The sequence below is a fragment of the Mustela nigripes genome, chromosome 6, assembly GCF_022355385.1.
Source record: "Mustela nigripes isolate SB6536 chromosome 6, MUSNIG.SB6536, whole genome shotgun sequence".
Lineage (NCBI taxonomy): Eukaryota > Metazoa > Chordata > Mammalia > Carnivora > Mustelidae > Mustela > Mustela nigripes.
In genome coordinates, this window is record NC_081562.1 from 33,206,031 (window position 1) to 33,215,451 (window position 9,421).

Below are 9,421 nucleotides of genomic sequence, written 5' to 3' on the forward strand. Positions count from 1 at the left end.
GACCCTTTGTTGTATGTGCTTGCAGTCAGAACTCTGTGTCCCTTTTTCTTCTAACAAGGATCCTAGCCTTGTTGGATTAAAGCCCCACCCTTATGACTCCATTTAACCTCATTTAGATAACTCCCTAAATGCCCTATGTTTGAATACAGTCAAAGTGGGGATTAGAGCTTCAACATATTAATTTTGGGGGACACAATGCAATCCACAACAATTGGTATTAGGCTTTGATACATGTGAAACTAACATGCTCTCCGCATCACGAGGAAAGATGACTGTTAGTATGGTAAATTAAGCTGACATTCACACCCATACACGCATAAAACTTACATTCACAAAGTATCAGCTAAGAACAAATTTCCAAAGGCCATGTAAGTAATTGTATTATAATTCTAAGCCATTACTGCCAACATCTATAAAATAGCAGTACTAATACCTACTTCTCAAGAGTTAAGATTTTTCCTCAACTCTCCTTAGTAGATATAATTGTTTCCCTTCCACATCACTGCGATACTTTTTGCATAGCTCAATTCAAGGAATGATATTTTATATTATAATTGTTTTTTCTATCCTACTCAAGATTTTTGAAGGCCAGAACTGTGCCTTCTTATCTTTGAAAAGCAGGCTTTATATCAGGACCTTGCAATACTCTAAGCATCCAATAAATATTTATTGTACCAAATAACTGATTAGCTTCAAGTCAATGTGTTTTTTAAACATGAAAAATACATGGTAAGAAATAATGATTAGCAAATTTAAGATTATGTTTGTATCATTTAACACTAATAATTTAATAATTTTTAGTCTGTTATTACATAATATTCTTTTCAAATTTACCAAAAATTTGTGTTAAACTCTCACATGATGCATTTCAAAGGGGAAACCAGATACAAGATTTTTTTTTTTTTTTTGGTATTAATACTATTCAAAGTGAACTATAGGGTTTTAAACCACCAATGATTGTTCTCTGTAACGCTTTTTTTTATTCATAACATTTAAAAAATGTTCTGAGTTGAAGAATATTTGAATTATTTCCCTCTGTACAAATGTTTGCTCATCTTTAATATTTACTGATAACATATATAATCTAGTCAGACCTGAAGACTGACCACCAACTTTAATTCTTTACAAGTAATAATTCTGGCAGTTTCATGTGTGAGTAGTTGAAGAGTTGGGAAAAGAAAAAGTGGTCCTAATTCTGTGTAAGAACAATCCATTCCAGCATAAAAATTTTAACCTGAATCATACACACTCAAAGTGGCAGGAACTGCAGAGAATCGAGCTAACATTTATTGGCTATATATTATGTGCTTAGGATGGCCTATGTTATCTATTGTAATTTTCACAACAATCATATTAGGAGTGGATTCTATCCATTTGAGGTTAGTTAAGAAAATAAAGTTTAGAGAGTTTAAATAACTCAGTGCCTCAATGTCACACAGCCAGTAAATAACCAAAGCCAAATTCAAATTCAGATATATCTGATTCCAGAACTCATGATTTACATCAGTAGGAATGATATTACAAGGCAGTAGTTCTCTCTCTTGGAACATTTGTGCCTTTTCTAACTGGAAGGGAGTATTAAGTGGGAATTTTCATTACCAAGTTCTGAGCACTCACTGTTCTAGTTTAAAATTTATATCAAATAGGACATATCCAATAGCTTTGCCTTTACTTAGCCTCTCTCCCTTGGAAGTATGCACCAGGGTCCTAAATTGTTTTACACCCACTTAGTTCACACACAGAAAATATCTTTTGGTGATCTTGGTAATCTACCAGGTAGCAATATTGCAAAACTATTTACCAAATGTCAAATTGTATATGATTTAATCATTCTCAACTCCACATCCTTCTGTATCTCCTCCTGTGGCAACAGGGTTAGAAACTTGCAAACTATATTTTAGAGACACTTTGCCAAGCTAGAGGATTACCTTTCTTAAATTCTAACATTAAGCAGTATTAGCAGAGGTTTGAAAAGTGGGAGGTGCCGAGAGACTTGCAAATATTGGCCCAGCTCTGTTGGGGTCCCCACTTCAGGGCTTTTGAAAGGAACAACCTTGCAGTTCTCAGGGTATCTGGGTGGCTCTGTTGGTTAAGTCAGGACTCTTGATTTTGGCTCAGGTCATGATTTCAGGGTCAGGAGATTGAGGACCCTGTTGGGTTCTACGCTGGAGTCTGCTTAAGATTTTATCCCTCTCCCTCCGCACCTAACCCTGCCCCACATGTGAACGCTCTGTCTCAAAAAAAAAAAAAAAAAAAAAAAAAAGAAAAGAAAAGAAAGGAGAAAGAAAGAAAGGAAGGAAGAAAGAGAGAAAGAAAGAAAGAAGTAGCCCTGCGGGTTTAACACAAGCAGAAGATCAAAAAAGTTTCTCCAGCAGCTGAGAAGTTACTGGTGGCTCATGGGTTCCAGCACAACACAGCAGCAGCTCCCCGGTATTCTGCTTCTGTTTCTCCAGTCTTTTCAACAGTTTTGTAACCAATGTTCTGCATTAAACTTTACTCCGCTTGACCTACCTAAAGCGTTGTTTAATATCCTAACTGGAAACATAATATATTATCTTTCCTTTTCCTATCTATCCCATATTTGTTAAAGGAGAGTTATGAATTTTAAACTCATTAATCTTTGACACATTAAAATTTAAAGAATAAATTTCTAGTAAGAAGCACATCATACATCTTTTTAAGACTTAACCTTTTTTTTTTTAATGTACTAGTGCTTCAGGAGTTCATAAAAATTCTTGTCACTGAAATAAAACTATTTTCTTTCTTTATAGAACTATGAAATGGAGGACATTTAGTCCTGTGAAATTTGAACCCAAGTTATTTAAGTACTTGCAGATTGAGCATTTACAGTTATATGATTTTAAATGAACACTGAATCTGGAGAATTCTCTTTCAAGCATTCTATTGTGTGAAATGCAATGTTTCAGAATTCATTTATTTCCTTCTGCACTCAGAATCTCCTTAGCAGAAAAAAATGAGTCCTGGCATGGATGAATTCTAAGGTCTTTTCTAGTCCTCATATTTTTGTTCTGTTTTATATGTTAATTGAAAAGTTATATTTGAGTTATTAATGGGCTTCACAAGTTCTATTTTTGGTTCTTCTCTGTGCTAATACATGTCTATGAGCAAGTGCCTTTATCTCTGAGTCTCACCTCTTCATTGATATAATGTGAGATTTGAAATAGATGGTATCTATGTTTCCTGCTTACTCTAAAACCAACTTTTGTTCCAGTTTAACTGTTCTTTGTTTTGAGCAATAATTAAATTGATTTATCATATGGCTTGAAACTTGGTTTTCTTATTCATAAAACTGAAATAATTATAATAAAATGAAATGTTAGACATAAAAGTGATTTATGCAAAGCACTACAATATAATATTATGATTCTGTTATTTATATAGTAGGTGAACGTACATCCGAGGTGTTTATACGTTGACGTGCACCCATCTAATTTTATTAAAGTAGCTAGGTTTCACAACACTTTCTTTGAAGTTGAGCAATTTCTAGTGGCAGCCACCCTTATATGGATTTGTCACTTTATCTCATTAGAGTTAATAAAAGCTGAGGCTACTAAGTGAAGAAATTGGACCTTTTATTTAGGACACAGGTATCTGGCCAACACCCAACTAGTCAGCCATTCAAATACTGTTTAATTAATTAAGAGCTTGGAGCCGCCTATTGAAGCTGGGTGACTAATTAGACACATTATTATGTAAGTCCTACAGAAGTTAAAAATGCCATTTTAAGCTTTTCTGGAGAAGCAAAAGAACATAGAACCCTTGAGCTGAAATGGAGTCTCTGCTTCCGGGCTTTTCCTAAACCATACAAGGTAGTTATTTCTTCTACACTCAAAACTTTAAGATAGGTTATTTCACAACCCACAACACCAACACACATGATTTAAAAGATTCTGTGAGAAGTTATATCCATTCCAATTTTTAGACATGATTTCTATTACCATGAACAAATAAGACAGAAAGGATTTCAGAAGAAAGATACTCACTAGAGTCATAATAATTATATTAGTAATAATGGCTTTGGAGTTCAGTTTAATCACTTACTTTCTACTGACCTTTGGGGGTTTTCTACCTTCTGCCATAAACAGCTCTGTACTGAGTAGCACCCTTTTGCCTTGCATTAATTGTCTGAAGATTCTCATCCCAGGTCCGATTTTACTTGTCTGGCCAGTTTTAATTATTTCTAAGTCCTCAGTTGTCCAGACAAAACCAGCTCTGTATCTTACTCTTTTTCCATTAATTGAGAGTGGGGTTTTGAGTCAATCTGATAAACTGACTGACTATAACAAGCCACATAGTGTGCTATTTCCTTACAGATGACCATATAAGTGATGACAAATCAGCTGAAAGTCGAGTATCTGTGTCTAATCCAACATCTAGAACCTGAGCTCTGCCGTGCTTTCTTTGAAGGCCCTGGGGAAAACGGGCTCTTACCAGCACAGATGTGTATGATAATTATACCAGTAAGCCAAAACAATCATTAAAATGTAAAGAATAAACTTCTGGGGCGCCTGGGTGGCTCAGTGGGTTAGGCCGCTGCCTTCGGCTCAGGTCATGATCTCAGGGTCCTGGGATCTAGTCCCACATCCGGCTCTCTGCTCAGCAGGGGGCCGGCTTCCCTTCCTCTCTCTGTGATCTCTTCCCTTCCTTTCTCCTACTGTAATCTCTCTCTGTCAAATAAATAAATAAAATCTTTAAAAAAAAAAAAAAAAGAATAAACTTCTGGTAATAAGAATACAACACACTGGCACAAAACAATATTTTTGAAAAAAAAATCCCTTTAAACTTATATCTAACGGAAAATGAGAATGCATTATTATCTTTTTTTTTTTTTTTTTTTTGTATTTTGGGCATCAAAAAACTGAATTAAGTAATTTATCCAAGATCTTTACCAGAAAATGGCAGAGCTGTGACCTGGATCCCTGTCTATGGAGCTTCAAAAGTCACCATCTTAATTCATGTATCTACTACCCTTTTAATGAAGTCAGAAAAAAAGACAGAAAAGTTCATATAATTTAAAAAAAAAAAAAACTTGAATGTAGTTTTGGGAGCAGTGGGGAAAAATGGGGTGGAGGAGGGCTGGAAAAATGTGGTCAAGAGGTACAAACTTCCAGTAACAAGATAAGTAAGTCCTGGAGATAGGAAGCACAGCATGATGACTATATTTAACACTGCTGTGTGAAATACATTAAAGTTGTTAAGGGAGCAACTCCTAAGAGTTGTCATCATAAGGAAAATTACTCATTTTTCTCTTTTTGTTTCTCTTTTCATTGTGTCTATATGAGATAATGGCCGGCAACTAAAGTTATGATAATTATTTCACAATATCTGTAAGTGAAACCATTATGCTATATACCTTAAACTTACAGTGAGGCATGCCAGTTATATATATCTCAATACCACTGGGGGAAATTTCCGTTAAAAGACTTCCTAATACAAGGAGAGGCTGGGTCTACGAATGAACTAGAAAAAAAATTGATACATTTATTTTGTTTCTTTTCTCTTTCAAAAAAGGGGTTTTCCTTAACATACATGTTCTAACACTATTTAGCTCTTGATACCAACCTAACCACAGATCATAATCCTCCTTTGATTGAAGAATATTCATTCAGTCTTTCATTAAGTGTAATGCACCACCTTCCATGTTGATTTTTCATATGTTAATCAAAATATGTAAGGAAATAGATATCTATTTATTTTGGGTAAGCTTCATATTCATAGATGAGTGAAAGGACATTCTAACTATTCTCTACCAACAAAACTCATTTTTACACATTATATCTTTTAAGGTAAGTAACCAGGCTCCTTCTATGAAGACTTCCTAGTGGTTCGGAAAAAAACTGATATAAGCTCAGAGTTATTAAAAGTATAATTTTCAGGGGCACCTGGGTGGCTCAGTGCGTGAAGCCTCTGTCTTCGGGTCGGGTCGTGATCTCAGGGTCCTGGGATCGAGTCCCACGTAGGGCTCTCTGCTCCGCGGGGAGCCTGCTTCCTCCTCTCTCTCTGTCTGTCTCTCTGCCTACTTGTGAGCTCTCTTTTTCAATCAAATAAATTAAAATATTTTTTAAAAAGCATTATTTTCAAAAAAATTGAAATACATGAATCTCATGGAAATACATAGTAGGCATATGTCAAAGGTTTAACTTTTTAATGAGGGATCTAGTAGAATTGCAAAGCTGGTCCAGAGGTGGATAGGAAAGACTGCTATATATAGTTAGTGAATTAAAGAGAGAATGCTGAAATAAAAGTAGGTTGAGTATAAAATTGGTTGATATCATATAGGGCAATAAAACCGTAACCTTTTGTATTATCTTTCTACCAGACAAAATCATTTGTATTGCTTTCTGAACAAAAATAATTTGTGACTTTACCTTTTTAAAAAAATAATTTAACATATATCTTCATAGAATTTGGGCCTAATCAATAATAAATAGCATGTTAAAAAATGCATTATTCCATAGGACTGGATAATCTTTGGGATGAAATATTAGACAATGCTTCGCTTTATCACTGAAAAGGCATGCACTCATCAGTTTGTCTTATTTTCAAGTTAAGATAATTTTTCATATTATTCTCTACCCTGTACAAAAAATAATACTTTGTCTAATACTATGTGTCTACACTTTGTATGCAATATTTTACTTAGCTCTCATGAATGTCAATAAGCATAAGGCTTTTTAGGAAACTGATTATTTGCTTGGAAAACATTTTTTTTTAAGATTTTATTTATTTATTTGACACACAGAGAGAAAGCACCTGCAGAGGAAGCAGCAGGTAGAGGGAGAGGGAGAATCAGGTTCTCTGCAAAGCAGGGAGCCAATGCGAGGCTGGATCCCAGGACTCTGGGACCATGACCTGAGCCAAAAAGCAGATGCTTAACCATCTGAGCCAGCCAGGTGTCCCTGGAAAACGTTCTTATAAGAATAAACTTAAAGGAGTTTGAGTATTTTGAAGATTATTGAGATACCAAATTCATTTCTATAAAAGATATGGCTATCTGCACTATTCATATAGAGAAGTCTACTCTTACTATCATACTGATAGACTTGGGCATCACATTTTAAAAATCTGGTACATGCAAAATTAAAAACCTCATTTCAATTTACCTATATATTCCTATATATATGTATATATATATAATATACCTATATATTCAATTTACCTGGTTACTTATAGAGTTGATATTTTAAAACATGGTTTTATTATTTTCTTTTAAATTTATTATTTGCTTATTTTTCTATTTAGGTATCAGTGCCAATGTTTTCTATTACTTTCAGCTTTTAATATCTGAGGGACATTAACCCTTTGTGTTTTATTCTTATACATCAAAGAGCTTGTCATAAATAGTATTAATAGAATATTTTATGTGAGGAATAATAACATCCTAAATGAGATTCATCTGTACTAACTTGAAACTCAACGTAAGATTATGCTAATAAAGATGTAAAGTTGTTTCCTCTTGTTCCATTAAAACTCTCTTAATGAAAAATGTTTTATGTGAAAACTATATATACGAGTAATGTTAATAAGGGTGGGGAACCGAAACTAGAGGAAACACAGGGATATTTGTAAATCCAAAATTCTTCGTAAATTGACTACAAAGAGTATATTAATAAGTAAAGAGTATAGCTTTAGGGGATTATATTTTGAACAATTTAGAATAACTGGGCAATCTTCCATAATAGTTTATATCATTGTTTTTGTGATGTGTTTGTAACATAAAATAAAAACTGAAACCAAAGTGTACCCACATTATTTATATTAAATAATGTGTGTATATATGTATTAATATATGTGTATAAACCAAAATATATCATCACTGCTTTTGGTATTTCAAAGGCTTTCCCTGGTAACACTACTATAGACCCATTTAAAAGATGGGTATACTTTCTTAAAATTATCCATTCTTCCAATAACTGAAAAAAACGGTCATTGAATTGACCTACAATAACCATTGAAGGCATTGGTTATTGTAACATTTTCTAATTTACAGCAACTTGGAATTTATATGTAACATTTATGAACAATTATAAACAGTACATAACAGATTTAAAGTAAGATAATGTCACATAAAATACATGTATTTTTACATACATATAGAAATACACATGTATACCATACGGAGAACAAGAGAGCAATTATAGTAAATATTGGAAAACGTGATTTTTTGGAGCTCTGTAGAACCTTGCCTAAAGTGATGCATGTGAGAGTTCTAGAAACCCTTAAGGTCACTGTTTTGGTTTGCTGTTGTTGGGAGTGAGGTGGACTCAAAGAAATTGTGTGCCGTTCAGGTTCTCTGCCAAGATCCAGATATCCACTAGCTTGAAGTGTGAGTCAGAATGAACCCATAGTCCTTGGATTTCCTTTTCCTCCTTCCCTCCTCTAGATGCGGACGCCAAAGATTGGAAGCTTGGCTTTGCCCGGCGGAGTGGGAAAGGGGGGAAGGTGAAGAGGCGGGGGAAGGACAAGTGGGAAGGGAGTTGGTTTGGGGGCCGAACCTCTCCCTCCCCCCCCAAAAAAAACAACGCCCTGGGAAAATTCTCCGGGCCGTGGTCCTGGACTGCGCTTTCCCCTGGCGTGGCGGGCGCGGGAGAGCTGGGTGGCGACTGGGCCGGGCCGCTCGCACCGACATCCGCTCGCCCAGCTCGGCCCCGGTTGCGCGGGTCGTGAGTTCGAGCTCGCGTGGGACTCGGTGATGCCCGCCCTCATCTCTCGATCTGCGCCGCACACTTCGAGTTCCATGAAGGCTAGGGCGCGTCCTCTCTCACTTACTCGTTGAGAGGCAGGAGCCAACAGTTGGCTCTTCCTCAAACTCGGAGGGCCCCAAAGGCTCACTGAACGCCAAAGACCCGGCAGGGGTCTGTATAAACGCCTCCGGAGTCGGACCCCAAATCCCGGCTGGTTCTTTACTGTCAATGCTGTCATCGGTCCGCGCTGGAGCCCTTTGGTCCTTCAGCTCCTCCAACTTTTGCAGCAGTGGAGCTGGGGGATAATTTAGGCTCCAATTTCCAAGTGACCTCTGAGTCCACCTTGATTCAGTCTTCGGCTTGGCTCCTCCTCTAAGTACTTTACAGCCCTGACACCCACCCACCCCCGCCTCGGTACCCTGTCGAACCCGCAGACGAAGAGTTCTTGGCCCTCACTCTCGCTGGCCACGATCAGATTACTTTTCACAGACTGGAGCTGGTTGGGAGGTAGGGGTATATTTACTTTTAATCCTTTTGTGTGTTTAGTTCACCTTGTGTGATTGGGTGTGGAGAGCGGGGGAAGGGGGGTTTCCAAACGGAGTGAAATTCCCATTCCATGGGTACTACCATGCCCCTGGGGTTGGGAGTTCTTAAAGTTTAGCAAGTCTGCAAATAACTACAGAACACAATAGAGTCCCCCTCCCTTCCTCTCTCTC